The sequence below is a fragment of the Neophocaena asiaeorientalis genome, unplaced genomic scaffold, assembly GCF_003031525.2.
Source record: "Neophocaena asiaeorientalis asiaeorientalis breed wild unplaced genomic scaffold, Neophocaena_asiaeorientalis_V1.1 scaffold45, whole genome shotgun sequence".
Lineage (NCBI taxonomy): Eukaryota > Metazoa > Chordata > Mammalia > Artiodactyla > Phocoenidae > Neophocaena > Neophocaena asiaeorientalis.
The window spans coordinates 12,765,165-12,788,142 of NW_020174642.1; the positions used below are offsets into that span (position 1 = coordinate 12,765,165).

Sequence of the window (22,978 nt, forward strand, 5' to 3'; positions counted from 1 at the left end):
TCCCGGTAACCAGGGCAGTTAGGTGACGCCCAAACACCCCGTCCGGTTCCCTGGGGAGACTCTTGGGGCCCCTGTGGGTGCCTGTGGCCTGTGACTCCCTGAACCTTCGCGCCACCCCCCGTGGATCTAGCAGCCAGGGAGGGAACGCCACCGTCTTTGCTGCGTGACATTTAGGAACCACAGAACTTTTGTCAGCTGAAGGGAATCCTCCTGATATCTGGGAAATAAAGTGAAAGGGACCACTTGCAAGACAGAGCTTTATCCAAGTAACCTTAATGAACGTAGAAAATCAGTGTCTCATTGAAGCCAGAAAAGAAAAGCCTGCAGCTGGAGCTTATGGGAGGAGGGGTGGATTTACTACAGGAAAGGGTTAATCCTTTCAAAGGTTCAGAAATACTTTTAGGGAATTAATGTCCAGGATCTAATGGCATATTGATGACTGTGATGCATGTGGTTCCATAAAAGCTTTTAGACCCTGGCTCTGTTTCAAGGGCACAGATTTAAGATGACTCCTGATCTTTCTCCATGTAGGAAGAATCCTTTGCTCCCCCAGGAGCATCTGCGCTGTTCATGAAAATGTCGACCTGACCAGGGGCTCTGCCCACGGCCGGGCGAGGCCCTGGGTGTCAGCCACCTTGCCGTGGTGTCCCTGGGCCCTCGAGCAGAACCTGGCCTGGCTGCAGTGCCCGGCAGGTGGGAGTTTAAAGACCGGCTCCCTTGCCTGCTGTCTGTGGAGCTTTTGGACAAACCATTCAGCCTTTCCAGGCCTCAGGTTCTACATCGGGAAAATGGGTATAACCGTCCCTGTCTTGTTGAGTTGGTGTGAGAAGGGCCTGGCAGGTTGGAGGTGCTCAGCAAAAGGCGGCTGCTGATAAGGCAGTGGCCAGCAAGCGCCAGGAGCATTTAATAGTGTCCAGAATTGATAGCCTGCCTTCTAGAATGGTCGGTGTACTATGCCGATATTCAGTGTAAGAATTTGAAATAATTCTTGAAGCAAAGCAGGCGCTTTGTTCTGCTTCCGTTACAACTAAGCAGATCACATACCTCGGTGGGAGGGGAGACACTTTGCGTCTTAGGTACGCTGCCGGTTACAAGGTGCCCAGACGATGAAATCTGGAGCGTTTCCTGTAAACCTGGACCTTCTGACTTCTGCAGTGTCGGTGTCCTAAGATCCATAGCAAACCGTCTGAATTTGACAGCACTGCAAGAAAGTTGCTGTTGAACGCGACTAGTGAAATACCATGACCAGACTACTGAGCACCTGGTGACCTTGGCCTTTCTTTCCGTTAATTGCTGTTTTTATAAAAAAGAAACAAGACTTTTCTTTAAAACAGCTTTAGATTTACAGAATTATTATAAAGATAGGACAGAGGATTCCCACACCCAGTTTAACGTTTTACATTAATCAGGTACATTTGTTATAATTAATGGACCAGTGTTGATATGTTATTATTCACGAAAATCCATGCTCTCAATTTCCTTAGTTTTTCCCTAATGTCCTTTTTCTGTCCAAGAATACATTGAATTGTCATGTCTTTTTAGGCTCTTCTTGGCTGTGATATTTTCTTAGACTTTCCTTGTTTTTGATAGAGTTCTGAGGAGTACTGGTCAAATATTTTGTAGAATGTTCCTCTATTGAAATTTGTTTGATGTTGTCCCATGATCAGACTCGGGGTGTAGGTTTATGGGAGAAATTCCACAGAGGGGAAGGGCCTTTCTCATCACGTCCCCTCCAGGGTGCGCGCTGTCACGTAACCTGCACCGTGGACGCTGACCTCGGTCACCTGGCGCAGGTGTGTCTGTCAGGTCTCTCCGCTGTGCAGCTGCTCCCCCCTTCCCCACTGTCCTCTGGAAGGAGGTCGCCGTGCACATCCCGCACCCAAGGTGGGGGGATGCTCCCCGAGTACGGAGTGTCTGCAGAACCACGTGGATTCTCCCGCAGAGCAGATTCCCTCTTCTCCCCGTTTCCTTATCAATCACTAATTTATATCCGTTTGGACCTGCGGGTATTTATTTAGCCTTTGGTTTAGAGTCCTGTGCTACTTTATTTTATTGCTCAGATTGTTCCAGTTTTGGCCAATAGGAATTCGTTCACTGGTTCTTGTGTCCCTTTGATATGCTCTCATCATTGAGTGCATGTGTTTGTTTTGTTTTTGTTTTTTGTTTTTGCGGTACGCGGGCCTCTCTCTGCTGCGGCCTCTCCCGTTGTGGAGCACAGGCTCCGGACGCGCAGGCTCAGTGGCCATGGCTCACGGGCCCAGCCGCTCCGCGGCATGTGGGATCTTCCCGGACCGGGGCATGAACCCGTGTCCCCTGCATTGGCAGGCGGACTCTCAACCACTGCGCCACCAGGGAAGCCCTCTGTTCTGTTTTTAAGCATATCTTTCCTTTCTGGTACTGCAAGATGCTCCAGGCTCATGTTGTGTGGATCCTGCCCCTGTCCTAGAAACCAGGAGCCTGGTACCTTTGATCAGAAAATGGTATAAGAATCCAGTGTCTGGGGGCTCATGTGGATGTTGCTACTGAGGTATGGTTACTTCTAGGCACTCCTGGATGACAGCACAGGGGAGATGTGTGTACATATTAACCTGTGTAGCCAGACATATCTATAAATACTTCCATAGGTAACCATCTGTATCTGTATTAAGCTAAATGTCAGTTCATGCTGACATTTCCAGCTCCAGTTCACCCAGCACATGGGTTGTTCTAGCCTCATCCCCTTCCTTAGGTGTAACCTGCCCCTCAAACGAGGAGACACCTGGCTCCCACCATCCCATCCACTTACTTAATGGCTTAATTCCATCACACATGCTCAGCAGTATCAGAACTGTCAACCTTCATCCCTTGGAAAACAGCTTTATCAACTAGAGCGCAGCCTCAAGTACAGTCCCTTTGCCTTTTCTCTTACAGACTCCACTCATTTCCAGAGTTACTCACACCAGCACCTTATTCCCCATCCCCTTCAGGGGGGCTGTTTCAGACATTTGCAGCACTGTTGAAGTCCTTTGGCACATTCCACATTCCCTTTGGGATTACCCTGACTTCCTAAATGCTTCCTTTAAACTGCGTACATTAAGGCTTACTTTTTGTGCTGTCAGGTTCTGTGGCTTTTGACAAATGCTTACTGTCTTGTAGTCATCATTACAGCACGATACATAATGGTTTCACTGCCCTAAGAATCTCATGTGCTTCACCTCTTCATTCTCTTTCGCGAGCCCCAGATAACTGCTGATCTGTTTACCATCTCTACAGTTGTGCTTTTTCCAGAATGTTATATAGTTAGAATCATACAGTATGTAGCTTAGGCAGACTGGCTTCTTTCACTTCGCAATGTGTATTTAAAATTCATCTATTTTGTGTGTATGTGTCACTTGATAGGTCATTTCTTTTTATTGCTGAATATTATTCCATTGTACTAATGTACCGTGGCTTATCTGTTCACCGATTGAAAGATGTTTTTGTTGCTTCTGGCTTTTGGTGGTTATGAATAAAGCTGCTATAAACATTTGTGTGCAGGGTTTTTTTGGACATTAAGTTTTCAACTCACTTGGGCAAATACCAGGGAGCACAATTGCTAGATCACACGGCAAGACTGTGTTTAGTCCCACTAGAAATGAGTGAGAGTGGTTTTCTGCTTCCTTGCCAGCATTTGGTACTGTCGGGTTTTTTTAGATTTTAATAATTCTAAAAGGTGTGTAGTTGTATCTCATTGTTTTAATTTGCAATTCCCTAAGTTCCCCAAAGTTGCAATTTTGCTGTTTTTCATTTGGTGAGCCAATTCTGAAGACAGACTCTCTTCTACCACCTGCAAATACAGTAGCCCCCGCTATCTGCCGTTCTGCTTTTCAGTTTCAGTTACCTGAGGTCCAAAAATATGAAATGGAAAATTCCAGAAATAAACAATTCGTCATTTTATGAATCTGAGTAGTGTGATGAAATCTTGTACTGTCCTGCTGCATCCTGCCTGGGACATGGATCACCCCTTTGTCCAGCGTGTCCCGCCCTTCAGTCACTTAGTAGCCCTCTCTGTTATCAGGTGGGCTATCGCAGTATCGTAGTGCTTGTGTTCAAGTCACCCTTATTTGACTTAATACTGGCCCCAAAGCACAAGAGTAGTGATGCTGGCAATTCAGATATGCCAAACAGAAGCTGTAAAATGCTTCCTTTAAGTGAAAAGGTGAAAGTTCTGATCTTAATAAGGAAAGAAAAAAATCGTATGCTGAGGTTGCTAAGATCTACGGTGAGAAAGAATCTTCTACCCGTGAAATTGTGAAGAAGGAAAAAGAAATTCATGCTAGTTTTGCTGTCACACTTCAGACCGCAAAATTACGGCCACAGTGCATGCTAAGTGCTTAGGTAACATGGAAAAGGCATTAAGTTTGTGGGTGAAAGACAAGAATAGAAAACACGTTCCAATTGTTGGGCCAGAAAGCATGATGCTTGTACGAAGCCTTCAGCAAGGGATCCCCCGAAATGAGCGACACCAGCCATTTACTGCAAGTGAAGGATTGTTACACAGATTCAGGAATAGGTTTGGGCTGAAAAATATAAAAATTACTGGAGAGGCTATTAGTTATTATTATTAATCTCTTACTGTGCCTAAATTATAAATTAAATTTTATCATAGGTATGTATGTTTAGGAAAAAACATAGTATACAAAGGGTTCACTACTATCATGACTTCAGGCATCCACTGTGGGTCTTGGAACGTATCTACTGCGGATAAGGGGGGATGGCTGTGAACTCTTTCTTTTCCAAATGATTTGTTTCCAAGTCTTCTGTTGACAGTGCGAACATTGGTTTGTGGTCAGCATTTTATTCGCTTGAACTGTTTTCGAAATCTACATTCATATACTGATTATGAAGATCCATTTTAGTGAGAGTTACTTCTATATAATTTATGTTGAAATATTGCTGCCTTTGCAGTGAAATACACAGGTTGTCTTCTAGCACTGCGTGGAGTTTGCCGATGAACGTTTTATCTAGACTTTAGGAAATTCCTCCAATAGTAATATAATTCCAGATTTCAACATGCCACCACTGATCAGAAGTTGCCTTGGCATCCTGCATCTTTCAGGAGAGGTCAAGGCACTCGAGCCCTTGCACCACACATTCTGGGTCCTCTGGCTTCGGCTGCAACCTGTGTTTCTAGCTGAACCCACCCCTTCTCCTTTTCCCTTTGTTTATGTTCCAGCCAAACTGGGCGGAGCCCTGACCTTATCCTTGCTCTCCGTCAGTCAGGACTCTGCCCCTGTAAACTCTGCATGTTCAGTGCTGCCCACAGGCCTGGCAGAGCGTGCCTCGTCCATCCACGCAGCTTTCCTTATCTGCCCAGGAGGAAGCATCGTGTCCTTTTGAATACTGCAGCTCTCTGCATATTACCTTGGCAAGGTGGGGGGCGGCGGGAGACTTTTGCCCACCTTGCATTATGGCTTTCGGGTCCCCACGACCTCTCCACTAATGTGGGGCTCCCTGCATCCTCTCCCCCAGCACAGTGGGGGCTCCTCGAGGCTGTGCCCCTTGCTGGGCCCCGTGCCGGACCTCTCTGGAACATAGCTCAGCAGGACCCTTATCGGCTGCTGCCATCCTGCCCTCTCATGAGGGGCCCTTGGGGTGAGGGTGTGTATTACCTAGGTGGTGGTCTCTTAGAGATGACAGTGGCAATGAGAACGGCACTAAAGATGGGCAGCCATGTGACTTCTGATCCACATGACCTGGCAGCAGCAGCCCTTGAGCCGTCTCAGCCCCGGGTTCTCCTGGGTGCCCTGTCGTCATGTGCAGATGCTTTTCTTCGCAATCTGATTCTTTAACCCCTCCCAAGCCCACTGTCCTGGCTCCGTCCAGATTTCTGTTTTCTTCCTTTGTGTGTTATGTGCTCCTTGTTCACTTGGGGAAGGGGGCCTGTTGCCAGGACAGCTGCAGGTGGGACGTGCCCAGGGCCACATGGTTAAACTTCAACTGTGTTTGTATGGTGTCTCAGTTTTGGGGTTGGGAGGGTGTAAATGTATCATGTTTTGCCATCTTGCTTTATCTTTTCCCCGAAGGGCTGGTGGCCTCCACACCTGTCGGGAATGCGCTGCCCTCGCTTGTGTGTCTTGAGTCTCTTCCGTGGGACTGATGGTGCCCCCACTTCCCTCACTCCTTTGGGGTCTCACCTGCTCTCTGTTCTGACAGTGCGCACTGAGGCTTCCCCGTCACCCTTGGACTAGTTTGTCTCTGCCTCTTTGACGTCTCCACTTGCAAGAGGCTTGTGAGCATCTCAGACTTCACGTGTCCAAAGCTGAGCTCTTGAGCTTCCACCACAGCCCCGACGTCTCGTTGCTGGAGCTGAAGCCTTGGAGCCGCCCTGACTTCACTTCTTATCTCAAACCCACATCCAGTCCTCCAGGAAATCCTGTGTTTTAGGGTGGGTGCCCAGCGAGTTGATGAGGACATGAGGCTCTTAAGATTGGATTTAAGTGATACAATACAAAACCCACTCAAATGCTTTTAATAATATCATCTGGGAGAGAGTTTGATAATTTATGTAATGTAAATATACAAGGCACCGAAAACTGGTATCGACTGTTAGTATCAGATGAACTCATGTAAAGACAGAAAGTTTTTTAATATAAGATTAAAAAGATCATTTATCATTCTGATAAAGACAGAATGATTCTAAATTTATATATTTGTAATAACTATAACTCAGATTATACAGAAAAATTGTCTGATTTGCAAGGGTAAATTGATAAATCTGCAATCATATAGGCTACTTTAATGTTCCTTTCTCAGGAATTGCTAGGTCCAATACAAACACATAAATAAAAGATTTGAACAAGCTCTATCACTTGGTCATATCAAAAGACGCAGCTATTATGGAATATGTAAGTTCTCGATACATGTGAAGCATTTTCAAAATCTGACTTTGTATTTGGTCACAAAGTAAGTCTCACATTCTTTCAGGCTATGTTCTCTGACCAAATGAAGCTAAGTCAGAGTTCAATTATAAAAGCACAGAGAAAGAAAGTTTATATATTTGACATTTAAGAAACTCTAAAATTCGTTCAGATTAAAGTGGAAATGACAATGGGAATATTCAGCTTGACTGACTCCAGCGATGTAAATTAAGGCTTGTAGCATGTGGCAGTACTTTGAGAGAAATGTACATCCTGCGGGTTATGTGTTTGAAAAGATTAAAGGCTCAAAATTGATCAAATAAGTGTCCAAGTTAAGTTAGGAGAGCAAAAGAAAGTAGAAGGAAGGAAATTATAGCAGTAAGAACAGAAATTTTTGAAACAAAGAAAAGTATAAGTAATAAAATAAAAAACTGGCTGTTTGTAAAGAAAAACAAAATTTCAAACCCTTGGTAAGATTGATCAAAAAATGAAAAGAGAAATGTCTATTTAGGTCTTCTGCCCATTTTTGGATTGGGTTGTTTGTTTTTTTTTTTTGTTATTGAGCTGCATAAGGTGCTTGTAAATTTTGGAGATTAATCCTTTGTCAGTTGCTTCATTTGCAAATATTTTCTCCCATTCTGAGGGTTGTCTTTTGGTCTTGTTTATGGTTTCCTTTGCTGTGCAAAAGCTTTTAAGTTTCATTAGGTCTGCATAGCACAGGGAGATCAGCTCCGTGCTAGATACGGAGGGTGGGAGGGAGGGAGACGCAAGAGGGAAGAGATATGGGAACATATGTATATGTATAACTGATTCACTTTGTTATAAAGCAGAAACTAACACACCATTGTAAAGCAATTATACTCCAATAAAGATGTTAAAAAAAATGGAAAGAGAAGGCATAAACAATATTAGCTCTATCTTGTTAATAATCAATATTTTAAAATGACATTTGTCAATTAGCTGCAAAACCTGACAGGGCTTCTCATGAGTTTTGAAATGCTGACTCTAAACTACGGGTAGAGAGTGAGGAGCCAAAATACTAATTACTTTTGAAGAAAAATAAGAGGGACTTAACCCTTTCAGATGTTAAAGCTTATTATAAAGGTGTAACATTTAGGATCTGCATTATTAGACCAGGGAGAGGCAACTATGCCAGTGCACCAGAGTTGGGAACACACTCACAACCCCCCTCCACACACACTCACATGCACCCACACCTACCCACCTACCTACACATACCCACATACCCATACACCCAGCTACACCCACACCCACCCGCGTCCACACTCCCCCACACGCCCACACCCAAAGGAACTCATAATGCCGGAGGTTGCATTACAAGTCCATGGGCAGAGGATGGATCGTTTCATAAGTATTGCTGGGATAATCTTCTGCCTATACGTAAAGATAAAATTAGATCCATACCTCATGCTTCATATATGAGACTGAATTCTAGACGGAATCAAATCCTGAGTGTGAAAAGCAGAACTAAAATTTATAGAAGACAGAAGATTATCTTTGACATCTGGGTGAAGATGAATTTCTTAAACCAAGCACCAACTGTAAGGAAAAAGACTGGTTTATTTGTCTATATGAAATAGGGAATCATCTGTATGGTAGAAGATATTTATAGAGTTAAAAGACACACTACAGGCAGGAGGATACATTTGAAAGTCATATAACTTGAAAAGGATTAATATCCTATAGCCTTGGATAAAGGCTATAAAAAATTCAAAATGAGGAAATCATAAAGGTTATAAATGTATGAAAACTGATTTTTCTAGTAATCCATGAAATACGAATTAAAACAATGAGAGACCTTTTTTTTTTTTTCTTTGCGGTACGCGGGCCTCTCACTGTTGTGGCCTCTCCCGTTGCGGAGCACAGCCTCCGGAGGCGCAGGCCCAGCGGCCGTGGCTCATGGGCCCAGCCGCCCCCCGGCATGTGGGATCCTCCCGGGCCGGGGCACAGAACCCGTGTTCCCTGCATCGGCAGGCGGACTCTCAACCACTGCGCCACCAGGGAAGTCCGAGACCATTTCTTATTCATCTGATCTGCAAGCATGAAGTCAATTAATAAGTATCGGTGAGCTGTGGGTAAATGGGAACTCTTACACCTTGTTCTTGAGAGTACAGGTTGGTATCACCACTTTGGAGACCAATTTGGTTACATTAGTAAAGTTGAAAATGTGCACACAATATGACCCGCCAATGCCATTTTCAGCATTTGCTCTAGAAGATGTCACGAGTACCTGAGGATGTGGTCCTACAGTGTTTGTAGTAACAAAACAGTGGAAAGTACCTAATTGGCCTCAGTAAGTGGACCCAGACATTTGTTTTGTTCACACAGTCAAAAGTTATTCAGCATTAAAATGAATGAATTAGATCTTTGTATATCAGGATGCATAAATCTCAGTAACAATGTTGACTGTGAAAAACCAAGCTAGAAAAGTATGGGTGCTGTATGGTATCTTTGTTTTTGGATATTTACATAGCCAGTAAAGGTATAAACACCTGAATGTGAATGATGATGTGTCGTCTTTAGATTGTGTTTCATTTTAAATAGAGATCTGAAGCAAATAAAGCAAAATGTTGACAACTCTTCATTCTTCATGGCCCATTATGTTTATTTTTTGATTTTAGATTTAATTCACATACCATAAAATTCACTTCATTAGAGTGGATAATTGAGTGGTTTTTGGTGTATCCACAGAGCTGTGCAACTATCACCACTGTCTAATTTCAGAACATTTTCTACAACCCCAAAAGAAACCTCGTACCCATTAGCAGTCACCTCCCATTCTCCCTTCCCCAGTGCCTCAATACCATTCATCTACTTTCTGTCTCTATGGATTTGCCCATTCTGGGCAGTTCATATAAATGGAGTCATACGGTACATGATATTTTGTGTCTGGATTTTTTCACTTAGCATAATATTTCCAAGGTTCATCTATGTTGTAGCATGTATTAGTACTTTATTCCTCTTTATGGCTGAATTATATTCCATTCTATGGATAGAGCATTTTGTTCCTCCTTCCATCCACTGATGGATCCGGGTTGTTTCTGTTTTGTAGCTCTTGTGAATAATGCTGTTATGAACTTGATGTACAGGTTTTTGTATGAATGTATATTTTTAATTCTCTTAAGTAAGGAGTGAAATTGCTGAGTCACAGGGCAACAATATATTTAACTTTTTGACAAGCTGCCAGAGTGTTTTCCAAAATGGCTCCACCATTTTGCATTCCCACCAACATTGCATGAGGGTTCCAATTTCTGCATATCCTCACTAACACTTGTTATTGTCAGTCTTTTTGATTGTAGCCATTCCGGTAGGTGTGACGTGGTATATCATTGTGATTTTGATTTGTGTTACCCTAAAGATGTTTCAAATCTTTTCACTTGCTTATTGGCCATTTATATACATTCTCTGGGGAAATGTATATTCAAATCCTTTGCCCATTGTTTAATTGAGTTACCTGTCTTTTTTAGTGTTGAGTTGTAAGAATTCTTTATATATTCTGGATGCTAGTCCCTTATCAGATTTGTAGAAATTTTCTCCCATTTTGTGGCTTGTATTTTCCCTTTCTTTATTTATAGACTACTTTGAAGCACAAAACTTTTTAATTTTGATCAAGTCCAATTTCTTTTTTGTGTGTGTGATTTGCAATTTTTTAATATTTATTTTAAAATGTTTATTATTTATTTATTCTTCCAGTTTTATTGAGATAAAATTGGCATACAGTTCTGTGCAAGTTTAAGGTATACAGCATAATGATTTGACTTACATACATCGTGAAATAATTATCACAATAAGTTTAGTGAACCTCCATCATTTCATATAGATACAAAATTTAAGAAATAAAAAAGTTTTTTTCCTTGTGACTAGAACTCTTAGGATTTACTCTCAACAACTTTCATATATAACATACATCACTGTTAATTATATTTATCATGTTGTACATTACATCCCTAGTAATTATTTATCTTATAATTAGAAGTTTGTATTTTTTAAAAAAATTAATTTTCACTGGAGTATAGTTGCTTAACAATGTTGAGCTAGTTTCTGCTGTACAGCAAAGTGAATCAGCTATACATATACATATATCCCCTCTTTTTTGGATTTCCTTCCCATTTAGGTCACCACAGATTGTTGAGTAGAGTTCTCTGTGCTATACAGTATGTTCTCATTAGTTATCTATTTTATACAGAGTGTCAGTAGTGTATATATGTCAATCCCAATCGCCCAGTTCATCCCACCCCCCGAAGTTTGTATCTTTTGACTGCCTTCATGCAATTTTCCCTCCCCGTCCCCTGACTCTGGTAATTACAAATCTGATCTCTTTTTCTATGAGTTTGTTTTTGAAATATAATTGACCTACAGCACTATGTTAATTCCTGTTACACAACATAGTGACTCTATATTTCTATACATTTCAAAATGATTACCATAATAAATCTAGTTATGATATGTTACCATACAAAGGTATACATAATTATTGACTACATTCCCCACACTGTACATTTCATATCTGTGACATTTATTTTGCAACTGGAAGTTTGTACCTCTTAATCTTCCTCACCTATTTCTCTCCTCTCCTTACCCTCCTCCCCTCTGGCAACCACCTGTTTGTTCTCTGTATCTATAATTTTGTTTCTGTTTGTTTGTTCAATTATTTCATTTTTTGAGATTCCACATATAAATGAAATCATACAATATTCGTCTTTCTCTGACTTTTTTAACTTAGCATAATACCCTCTAGGTCTGTCAATGCTGTCGCAAACAGCAAGATTTCATTCTTTTTTATGATTGAATAATATTCCATTGTGTATATACACCACATCTTCCTTATCCATTCATCTATTGATGGGCACTTAGGCTGCTTCCATACCTTGGCTATCATAAATAATGCTGCAATGAACATGGGATGCATATATCTTTTCTAATTAGTGAGTTTGTTTTCTTTGGATAAATACCCAGGAGTGGAATTGCTGGATCATATGGTAGTTCTATTTTAAATTTTCTGAGGAACCTCCATACTGTTTTCCACAGTAGCTGCACCAATTTACATTACACCAACATTACATTACATTACACCAACAATGTACTTGGATTTCTTTTTCTCCACATCCTCGCCAACTTGATATTTGTTGTCTTCTTAATAATGGCCATTCTGACAGATATGAGGTGATATCTCATTGTGGTTTTGATTTTATGGTGATGAGTGGTGTTGAGCATATTTTCATGTGCCTGTTGGCCATCTGTATGTCTTCTTTGGAAAATTGTCTATTCAGAAACTCTGCCCAATTTTTAATCAGGTTGTTTGGAGTTTTTTTGATGTTGAGTTGTATGAGTTCCTTATCTATTTTGGATATTAGCCCCTTATCAGACATATTAATATCATTTGCAAATATCTTCTTCTATTCAGTAGGTGACCTTTTCATTTTGTTGATAGTTTCCTCCACTGTGCAAAAGCTTTTTAGTCTGATGTAGTCCCATTTGTTTATTTTTGCTTTTGTTTTCCTTGCCTGAGGAGACATATCCAAAAAAACATTACTAAGATGATGTAAAAGAGTGTACTGCCTGTTTTATTCTAGAAGTTTTATGGTCTCAGGTCTTACATTTAAGTCTTTAATCCATTTTGAATTTATTTTTGTGCATGGTATGAGAGAGTAGTCCAGTTTGTTTCTTTTGCATGTAGCTGTCCAGTTTTCCCAACACCATTTGTTGAAGAGACTGTCATTTCCCCATTGTACAATATATTCTGTCTTCTTTGTCATAGAGTAATTGCCCATGTAAGTGTGGGTTCATTTCTGGGCTCTCTATTCTGTTTCATTGATATTTATGTCTATTTTTGTGCCAGTACCATATTGTTTTGATTACTGTAGCTTTGTAGTATAGTCTGAAATCAGGAAGCATGCTACTCCCAGTTCTGTTTTTCTTTCTTCAGACTGCTTTGGCTATTAGGGATCTTTTGTGTTTCCATACAAATTTTAGGATTATTTGCTCTAGTTCAGTGAAAAATGCCATTGATATTTTGACAAGGAATGTATTGAATCTGTAGATTGCCTTGGGTAGCATGGTCATTTTAACAATATTAATTCTTCTAACCCATAAGCACTGTATATCTTTCCATCTGTTTGTGTCATCTTCAGTTTCTTTCATCAGTGTCATAGTTGTCTGAGTACAGGTCAGTTACCTCCTTAGATTTATTCCTAGGTATTTTATTCTCTTTGATTTGATTGTAAGTGTGGTTGTTTTCTTAATTTCTCTTTCTGATAATTCACTGTTAGTGTATAGAAACACAACAGATTTCTGTATATTTGTATTCTGAAATTTTACTGAATTCATTCTTGAATTCTAGTAGTTTTTTGGTGGCATCCTTAGGATTTTCTAAGTATAACATTATATCATCTGCAAACAGTAACAGAGTTAACTTTTCCCTTTCCAGTTTGGATTCCTTTGATTTTTTTTTCTTGTCTGATTGCTGTGGCTAGCACCGCCAATATTATGTTGAATAAAAGTGGTGAGAATGGGATTCTTGTCTTGTTCCTGATCTTAGAGCAAATGCTTTCAGCTTTTCATTGTTGAGTATGATGTTAGCTGTGTGTTTGTCATATATGACCTTTATTACATTGAGATATGTTCCCTCTCTACCCACTTTGTAGAGAGTTTTTATCATAATTGGATGTTGAGTTTTGTCAAAAGCTTTTTCTGCATCTATTGAGATGATCATGTGATTCTTATTCTTCAATTTGTTGATGTGGTGTATCACATTGATTGGTTATGGATTTTAAGCCATCTTTGCATCCCTGGGGTATATCCCACTTGATCATGGCGTATGATCCTTTTAATGCATTGTTGAATTTGGTTTGCTAATATTTTGTTGAGGATTTTGCATCTGTGTTCATCAGTGATATTGGCCTGTAATTTTCTTTTTTGGTGATGTCTTTGTCTGGTTTTGGTATCAGGGTGATACTGGCCTCATTGAATGAGTTTGGAAGTGTTCCTTCCTCTGCAATTTTTTGGAATTGGTTGAGAATGATAGGTGTTAGCTCTTCTCTAAGTGTTTGGGAAATCCACCTGTGAAGTTGTCTAGCCCAGACTGCTGTTTGTTGGGAGTTTCTCTAAATTGCTGATTCAGTTTCATTAATGGAAATTGGCCTGCTCATATTTTCCCGGTTCAGCCTTGGGAGAGTGCACGTTTCTAGGAATTAGTCAATTTCTTCTAGGTCGTCCATTTTATTGGCACTTAGTTGACCATAGTAGTCTCTTGGGTTCCTTTGTATTTCTGTGGCGTTAGTTGTAACTTCTCTAGTTTCATTTCTGATCTTATGCATTTGGACCCTTCTCTCTTTTTTCTTGATGAGTCTGGCTAAAGGTTTATCAATTATGTTTATCTTTTCAAAGAACCAGCTCTTAGTTTCATTGATCTTTTTTTTTTTTTTGTCTGTACTTCATTTATTTCAGCTCTGAGCTTTATTATTTCTTTCCTTCTAATAACTTTGAATTATGTTTGTTCTTCTTTTCCTACTTCCTTTAGGTATAAGGATAGGTTGTTTATTTCAGATTTTTGTTGCTTCTTGGGGTATAAACTTCCCTCTTCTAGATTCTTAATTCTCTTCCATTGAAATGTCTACCTGTATATCATCTATACTATATTGTCTATATCTATATCTATCTCTATTCAAATTTTCTATTTCTTCTTGAGTCATTTGTCAGTTTCAGGCCCTCTGCTATCTTCTGCCTTAAGTCATAGAAACAAACAGCAAAGAATTTTTTTTTTCTTTTTGTGGAAAGTAGTGTTAGAGGCTAAAATCTTGACTCCAGGGCTACACTTAAGTATTTGTGGTGGCCCTGAGTTCACATTGATTCCTTCCCAATTTAATTCGATTACTATTAGGTCATTAAAATTTTTAATTCTAATATTTAAAACACCTGAATTTCTTATTTTCTACAATATATTTACTTAAATTTGTTGAATCTTTGGCCATAAATTAGTTATGTGTCCTTTTTTATGATCCCCATGTGTTCCATTGACTCTCATCTAGGTGCTTTGCTGGTGACTACTGAGTAGGTGGTTTACAAAAGGGACACAGATACCAACAACCACGAAAAGGTGCCAAACCTCCCTATTAGTGGACAAACGCGTACACATCATTCTCTGACCGTCCTGTCGGCATATATCTTGAGAAGGTTTATACAAAGGAGTTTTGGCAAGGAATCACAGAGACTAGACTCTGAGACGTCAGTATTTTGTGTCTCAGAAAGTGACTGAAGGGAGACAGTTTCTGGAGGGCCCTTTGTCCTTGTGTATCACAAGCTTTAAAAACATTTAGGCACCTGGCTTAAAATGCTACTCTTAAGCACTTATCTTCAGGAAACAATCAGATAAGCATTACATTTATGTACAGAGGATGTTCATTACATCATTAATTTAAATAATTAACGATTAGAAGCACCCCAAATGCCCAATAACAGATGATTTAGTAAATCAGTTATTGTACTTCTACACATAGTAGAATATTAGGCAGCATTTAGTGTTTATAGGAATGATTCATGACATGGAAAAATGAGCCCAGAATATGAAGTCAAGACACAGGTAAAAACAGCATATTTGATATAAAATATAGGGGTGTGTGTGTGTGTGTGTGTGTGTGTGTGTGTGTGTGTGTATTTTAAAGGCCTCAAGGAGGTACAACCAAAGGTTTATGGTGTCTATTTCTGAGAACTGGGATCACAGCTGAAACCTGATTTCACACATTTCTGAATTTTCTAAATTTTCCTAAATGAACATACACTGCTTTTATAGTCATAGGAGAAATAAGATTTTTTATATTAGAGAAGAATTATGTGAAACTTAGTCTGATCTTTGATATGCAGAAACATCATTCTAAGCATAAAAGCAACGCAAGTAATTTCAAATCATAGATAAGTTTGATTTTCATAGACATGTTTCTTTGAATATCAGTAAACAGTATTAAAAGCTAAAACAGGCTGTTATGAACATTTTCTGCAAATATTACAGACAAATATAGTACGTTGTTCTGAAAACATATGTAATCTGTCTCATTTTTAAAGAAGTATATGTACATGCATGTTACAATGAGAAACTACCAGGAGAAAATATACTCTACTGCTGTCAGTGCTTCTGTCTGGGAATTGGAAGTACTTTTAAATATGTCTCTTGTGCTTTTCTGCACTTTCTAAATTTTCTGCACAGAGAATAAGCACATGTCCTGCGAGGATCTAAAATTGTTGTCGTAAAGAGCAGGGCTGAGCACATGGCTTCTGTCCCTGCCAGGACCTGCTGTTGCTCAGCACCTGCACTCCCAGGGAGGTCCAGGGCAGGGGCGTGCACAACTGACTCTCTACCACTGAGTCAAACGCTTGTATTCAGGGAGTTGTCTAGAAAGTCTAGTAGATGTACTTTAGGCAACTTCAATACCCTGGTGAAAGACCAAGCAGATTTCTTGTGTCTGATTCTGGTAATGAGAGTGACCCACTCAGAAAACTGAGAGAGTAAAAATAACAAAGTTTAAAATTTTAATTTAATAAGTCCCTGTACTGAGATTGAAACAAAATCCTTTTGTCAATTCTTGCAAGTTGGTAGTGAATAAAGCCCATCAGCATAACTTAAAAAGACTGAAACATGGGTGTGCACATCTGTGTTCATATACATCGGGTGTGATCTGTCGTAAATAGGAAAATGAAACAAAAAATTACCTCATCCCGGGACGTGGGTGGCTGCTGTGAGCATGACACTGAACTCCTAAGCGGAGGAAATTTGCAGTCGGGTGTGGGGACGGGTGAAAACCTGCTCTCGCAGGCCAGGGAGCACGCCTGGCACGGCATGCAGGATGATGCGAGGCCAGAGGTCAGGCAAGGGGCTCTCGGGCTCTTGGCCTCTGCGTTCCTGGGTGATCATGTCACCACCATGCATTGGCCTTGAGATGCTAGTTTTTGATGTGGAGGAGTAAAGAAGTTCAACCCCTGGCTGCCTCCTTCTCTTTTCTGCTGAGACCATCACCAGGAGTGTAATTACTTAGAAACGGTAATTGAATTGGTGGATTCTGTGATAGGAATGAAGCTGAATCATCCTTGCCCGTCCTCCCCCCAGAAGCTCTTTTAAACTCTAGTTACCCCGACTTCTTGTTGGCACTGCAGGACTCTGAAAGTGCTCTGTTGGAGGGGGTGAGTTAATGAGACACTCCATCCCCCAGTCTGGGGAAATTTGGTCCTCTTGAAGTCAGATCTTTGCTATGGCCTATTTAGTTTTGGGTAAAAGCAGTGGCATTCGCTCTTCTTCCTTTATTGAGATCTGTCATGGTGTGCGTTCCCATTTAGCAGAAAATGGGACCGTGAGCAGATCCTGAGGATTTGCAGTTCCAAGGGTGTCCCGGTGTGAGACCACCAGCCCTACCCCGAGTCATCATTAAGAGGAGAAAGAGTGTTTGAGGCTATAGACTGCGTAGGTTCACCTGGGGAAGTGAGTGTAGTCAGTGGGGAGGAGCCTGTGGCTGGAGCTGCCGGAGGCGGTCCAGTGCTCTTGCCCCAGCCCCTGCTGTGCACTCTGAGGCCTTGGCAGTGCCCACCCTGCTCACTTTCCCGGGGCCCTGTGCTTCCTCCCCTCTGTGCATCGAAAGCTGCTGGGCGCACTTGATCCAACCTGGGCTTCCTGTCCCTGGTGCACTGTCTCCCTCTGGGAAGTTTGTCTCTCTTTAGATTTCTTCCATCTTGACAGTCAGGATTTGGAAGAGTATCTCCATGTGACCTGCATGCATGCCCCACTCCTGTGCTGGGTTCTGGCTGGTCTGGATGACATACTTTCCTCTTTTCCCACCAGCCTATCTTTTCATGTGCTTATTTGCTATCAACATGTTTTCTTTGGTGAAGGATTTGATCAAGCATTTTGCCCATTTAAAAAATTAGGTTGTTTGTTTTCTTGTTGAGTTCGAGAGTTCTTTATATATTCTGGATACAGTCCTTAATGGAGTACATGTTTTGCAAATATTTTCTCCTAGTTTGTAGCTTGACTTATCATTTTTATGTATATTTTGAAGATCAGAGGTTTGACATTTCCATGACATCCCACTTATCAGTTTTTTTCTTTTATACATCATGTCTTTTGTATCATACTCAAGAATTCTTTGTACAACTGGAGGTCTGTAAGATTTTTATTCTCATTTCTCTTATTCTTTCTTTTGGAAGTTTTACATTTTGGCTGTTACATTTAAGTCTATGATATATTTTGAATTACTTTTGTATCGGATGTGAAGAAAATGTCAAAGTCCTTTTTTTTTTTCCTTTTCTTTTTTGTATATGGTATCTAGTTGTTCTAGCACCATTTATTAAAAAGAGTATCCTTTACCCATTCAGTTGCCTTGGAACCTTTGTCAGAAGTCAATTGACCATATATCTGTGTGTTTTAAGGGAACCTGGAATTTGACTTAATCAGGAACCGTAAGACAGGCAGATATGGAAATGACTGGCATGAAGGAAGAAGTTTATACTCACAGATCTTTATACTCCTAGAAACAGGAGGCAGGGTGGGGCATTCAGGGCCACATGGGGAAGCACCAGGGTCAGTCAGGAGTCAGAGAATAGGTGAGGCAGGGTCAGCAGACTTAAGATTGGCTAGTTTGAATAATTTCAGCAGGCCCATGGGCATGATGTCTGGTACCTGACTCTAGGGTGATTAGGTCAGGTGGATAGTGGCCCAGAGAGTGAGGGCCCCAGAGAGGAGGTGGTTGGGGTGTGGGCTCTGAATTGGATGGTTTGTATTTGAAAGGTGCCCCCAGGGTGAGTTGTTTATCCTATCTCTAGACATTGGCTAACTCTGGGAGGGCTGTTCCTCCTGAATCAGCAAGGCCCAGATGTGAAAGCACAAGGGCACGAAAAGTTAAAAAGCAAAACAAAACATGGTTAACAACATGCGGACTATTTCTGGACTTGCTATTCTGTTCCTTTGATCAATTTATTTATCTTTATGACTGTAGCTTTATAATAAATCTTGGAATAACTTCTCCTACTTTGTTCTTTTTCAAAGTTGTTTTTGGCTGTTTTATTTTCTTTGTTTTAGCCTGCTCTGATTTTGAGATTGCATTGAATAGATAGATCAGCTTGGTGCAGTTGACATCTTGTTGGACAGAAGTGCCAAGAGGGGACATCCTTGCTTTGTCCCTGATCTTAGGGGAAAGCATTCAGTCTTTTACCCATATGTGTGATGTTAGGTGTAGGTTTTTACTGGAGGTCCTTTATCAGGTTCAAAAAGTGCTCTTATATTCCAAGTTTGGTGAGGATTTTTTTTCATGCGTGGTATTGAATTTTGTCAAATGCTTTTTCTGTATCTTTTGAGATCATTATATAGTTTTTCTTTTTTTCTGTCTATATGGTCCACGCGTATAAACGGTCTCAGGCATACCTCAGAGATACCGTGGGTTTGGTTCCAGACCACAGAAATAAAGCAAATATTGAAATAAAGCGAGTCACATGAATTGTTTCTGTTTCCCAGTGCATATAAAAGTTATGTTTATACTATACTTTAGGCTATTAAATGTGCAATAGCATTCTGTCTAAAAAGCAATGATACCTTAATTTAAAAATATTTTATTGCTAGAAAATGCTAGCCATCATCTGAACCTTCAGCGAGTTGTAATCTTTATGCTGGTGGAGGGTTTGAAATATTGCAAGAATTACCAAAATGTGACATAGACACATTAAGTGAGCAAATGCTATTGCAAAAATGGCACTGATAGACTTACTTAATGCAGGGTTGCACAGACCTTCAATTTGTAAAAAACACAATATCTGTGAAGCGCAGTAAAGTGAAGTGCAATAAGACGAGGTTGCCTGTATCTTGATTTTTTTTTTTTTAAGTATAAAATCAATTGCTTTTCTGGATTGAAATCCACTTTGTCATGATGTATTTTTTTTATATTGTATGATTGGATATGCTAAAATTTAAGAGTTTTTGCCTCTGTATTTATGAGGAGTATCGGCGTGTTTACCTGTAGTGTCTTTTTTTGGTTTTGGTATCAGGTTAATTCTTGTCTCATAGAAGGATTTGGAAAGTGTTCTCTTATATTCAATTTTCAGGACAAGTTACTAAGAAATTGGTATTGTTTCTTCCATTGAAGCCATCTGGATTGGCTCTTTTTTTTGGTGGGAAGGTTTTTAACTTGAATACATTTAGAGTTATCTGGTTTTCCTTGAGTGAGTTTTGATAGCTTTATTGTTCTAAGAATTCCATTTAAGTTGTGAAATTTATTGGCATGCAATAGTTCCTAACATTCCCTTATTATATTATATTTATTTTCTTTTTACTGAAGTGAAATTCACATACTACACAATGAATCATTTTAAAGTGTACAATTCAGTGGCATTCAGTGAATTCAGCAGTGTTGTGCAACCACCACCCAGTTTTAGACTTTTCAAAGTCTGAGACTTTTTCATCACCCCAGAGAAACACCCCACACCCACTAAGTAATCACTCTCCACATTCCCCTTTCCTCATCATCTGGACACCACTAACCTGCTTTCTATCTCTGTGGATTTACCTACTCTGGGTATTTCATGGAAACGGGATCATACAATATGTGACCTTTTATGTCTGGCTTCTTTCTTTGAGCATAATGTTTTCAAGGTTCATCTGAGTTGTAGCATGTATCAGCACTTCACTTCTTTTTATGGCCACAGAATATTCCATTGTTTGGACATATTACAATTAGTTTATCCATTCATTCATTGATGGACATTTGGGTTGTTTCCGCATTTTGGCTATTGTGAAGAATGATGCTATGAACAATATCTGTTTGATTCTGTCTTTTCAGTTCCTTTGGATGTATACCTAAGAGTGGAATTGCCAAGTCATATGATAATTCTGTGTTTTGCTTTGTGAGGAACTGGCAAACTGTTTTCCACAGAGGCTGTACAGTTTTACATTCTCACCAGTAATATATGGAGGTGCTTATTTCTCCATGTCCTCACCAACACTTGAATGTATATTGTGTTGTTATTGTATGGAGTGCGCTAGAAATGTCAGTTATGTGAAGCTGGGTGACAGTGTTGTTTGAGTTCCCTATAGCTTTTACTGACCTTCTGTCTAGTTGTTTTGACCCCTTTATTAGTATGTAATGCCTTTTTTTATATACTTCTGATAATATTCTTTGCACCGACATCTACTTTTTCTGATGTTAATATAGCCATTCCAACTTTCTTTTGATCAAGGTTAGCATGGTACATCTTTTTCCATCCCTTTTATTTTAATCTATTTGTATATTTATTTTTAAAGTGGGTTTCTTATAAATATTGTATAGTGAGGTCCTGTTTTTTATCCAATCTTAAAAATCTCTGTATCCTCACTAGGTTGTTTTAGACCACTTATACTTAGTATGATTATTGATGCGATTGAATTTAAATCAATCATCTTGCTGTTGGTTTTCTACTTGTCCCATTTGCTATAAGCTCCTCTTTTCTTTTTTGACTTATTTTGGGTTGAGCATTATTTATGGTCACTTCCACCACCTTTACTAACTTATTAGCTACATCACTTTGTTTTTGGAAGTTGCTTTGGGGTTCGTTGCGTATGTCCTTAAGTTATCACTGTCTGTCTTCAGTTACTATTATACTAGTTCACTTGTGGTATAAAACCTAAGATCTGCCGTCTCACTTCTCGTGGCCTTTATGTTACTGTGTCATGCCATTTTACTTCTACACTGCTATAAACCCCACAATACATCGTCATTATTTTTGCTTTAAATAGTCCATTATCTTTTAAAACAATCTAACAAGTTGAGAAAAAAGGCTCATATTTATTCATGAATTTTGTTTCCAGTGCTTTTCATTTCTTTTTATAGATCTAGATTTCCTTCTGATATCATTTTTCTTTTGTATGATGGACTTACTTTAATATTACTTGTAGTTCAGAAGGGTCGGTGGTGAATTATTTTAGCTTTTGTTTATTAGAGAAAGTCTTCATTTTGTCTTTGTATTTGAAAGTTATTTTCACTGTTCATGGTATTTCAGGTTGACAGTTTTTCCTTCATTACTTTAGAGATGTCATCCCATTGACTTCTGGCTTGCATTGTTTCTGGGAAGTCCTTGTCCGCCACGTCTGTGTTTGTCCCTCTGTACGTAATGTTCTTTTTTCTCTGGCTGCTTCTAAGATTTCCTCTTTGGGTAAGTTGATTACGATGTAACTTGATTTGATTTTCTTCATGTTTTCTTTTGCTTGGGGATTGTTGACCTTCTTGGCTTTATGAGTTCATAATTTTCATCAATTTTTGAAAATGTTTTTGTCATTATTTCTTTAAATACATTTTTGTCCCATCCTGTTCTTCCCCCCTGAGTTTTAAATTACACAAATATTTCTGTGTTTTTAGGGAAGAGGGAGTCTTTCCCTATGTTTCATTTTAGATCATTTCTGTCTGCACGGATTGTTTTGTCTGCACATTGACTTATCTTTCCTTTTCTAGTGTAATGTGATGTTAATGCCATCTAGTGTATTTTTCATTTCAGATATATTTTTCATCTCTAGGTGTTTGATTTGGGTCTTTTTAAAAATGCTTTTCATGTCTCTCCTACATGTTATGCTTTCCTCTATCTTCTGGAGCATATACAGTGTGTTTATAATGGCTGTTTTAAGGACCTTATGTGCTAATTATTTCCTTGGGTAATTTCCTGGTTCTTTTTCTTACTGATCAACTATCCTCATGATGAGCTATATTCTCGCGCTTCTTTGCATCCATGGTATTTTTTAAGTGAATGAAAGACATCATGATTGTATATTGTTGGGCTCCGTGTCCTTTTAAATAGTGTAAACCCTCCTCTTCAAGTATATTTGCTGCTTGGAAAGTTCAGACCCTTCAGTGGCTTGTTGTTGAGCACTGTTAGGTGGTACCTACTTTAGTCTGGTGCTCCTGCGGCCCTGCCACCGGGGCTGTGCTCTTCCAAGTGCCAAGCCCAGTGGCCCCCGTGTCACAGGCTCCCTAGTCTGGCTGTTGGGAGTGTGGTCCATTCCTGGAGCTGCGGCAGTCACAGCGATCCTTGGTCCTGCTTCTTGCTGCTGCGCCTTCCCTGGCCTCAGGCACACGCGCTGGTCA

The 22,978-nt window shown here is 39.9% G+C and overlaps 1 protein-coding gene across 3 annotated transcripts in view; it reads left to right on the forward strand.

Moving 5' to 3' along the window:
- Positions 1–22,978, forward strand: part of PCBP3 (poly(rC) binding protein 3) — a 174,045-nt gene that overhangs the window by 22,385 nt on the left and 128,682 nt on the right. The gene's annotated exons all lie outside the window — the stretch shown is intronic.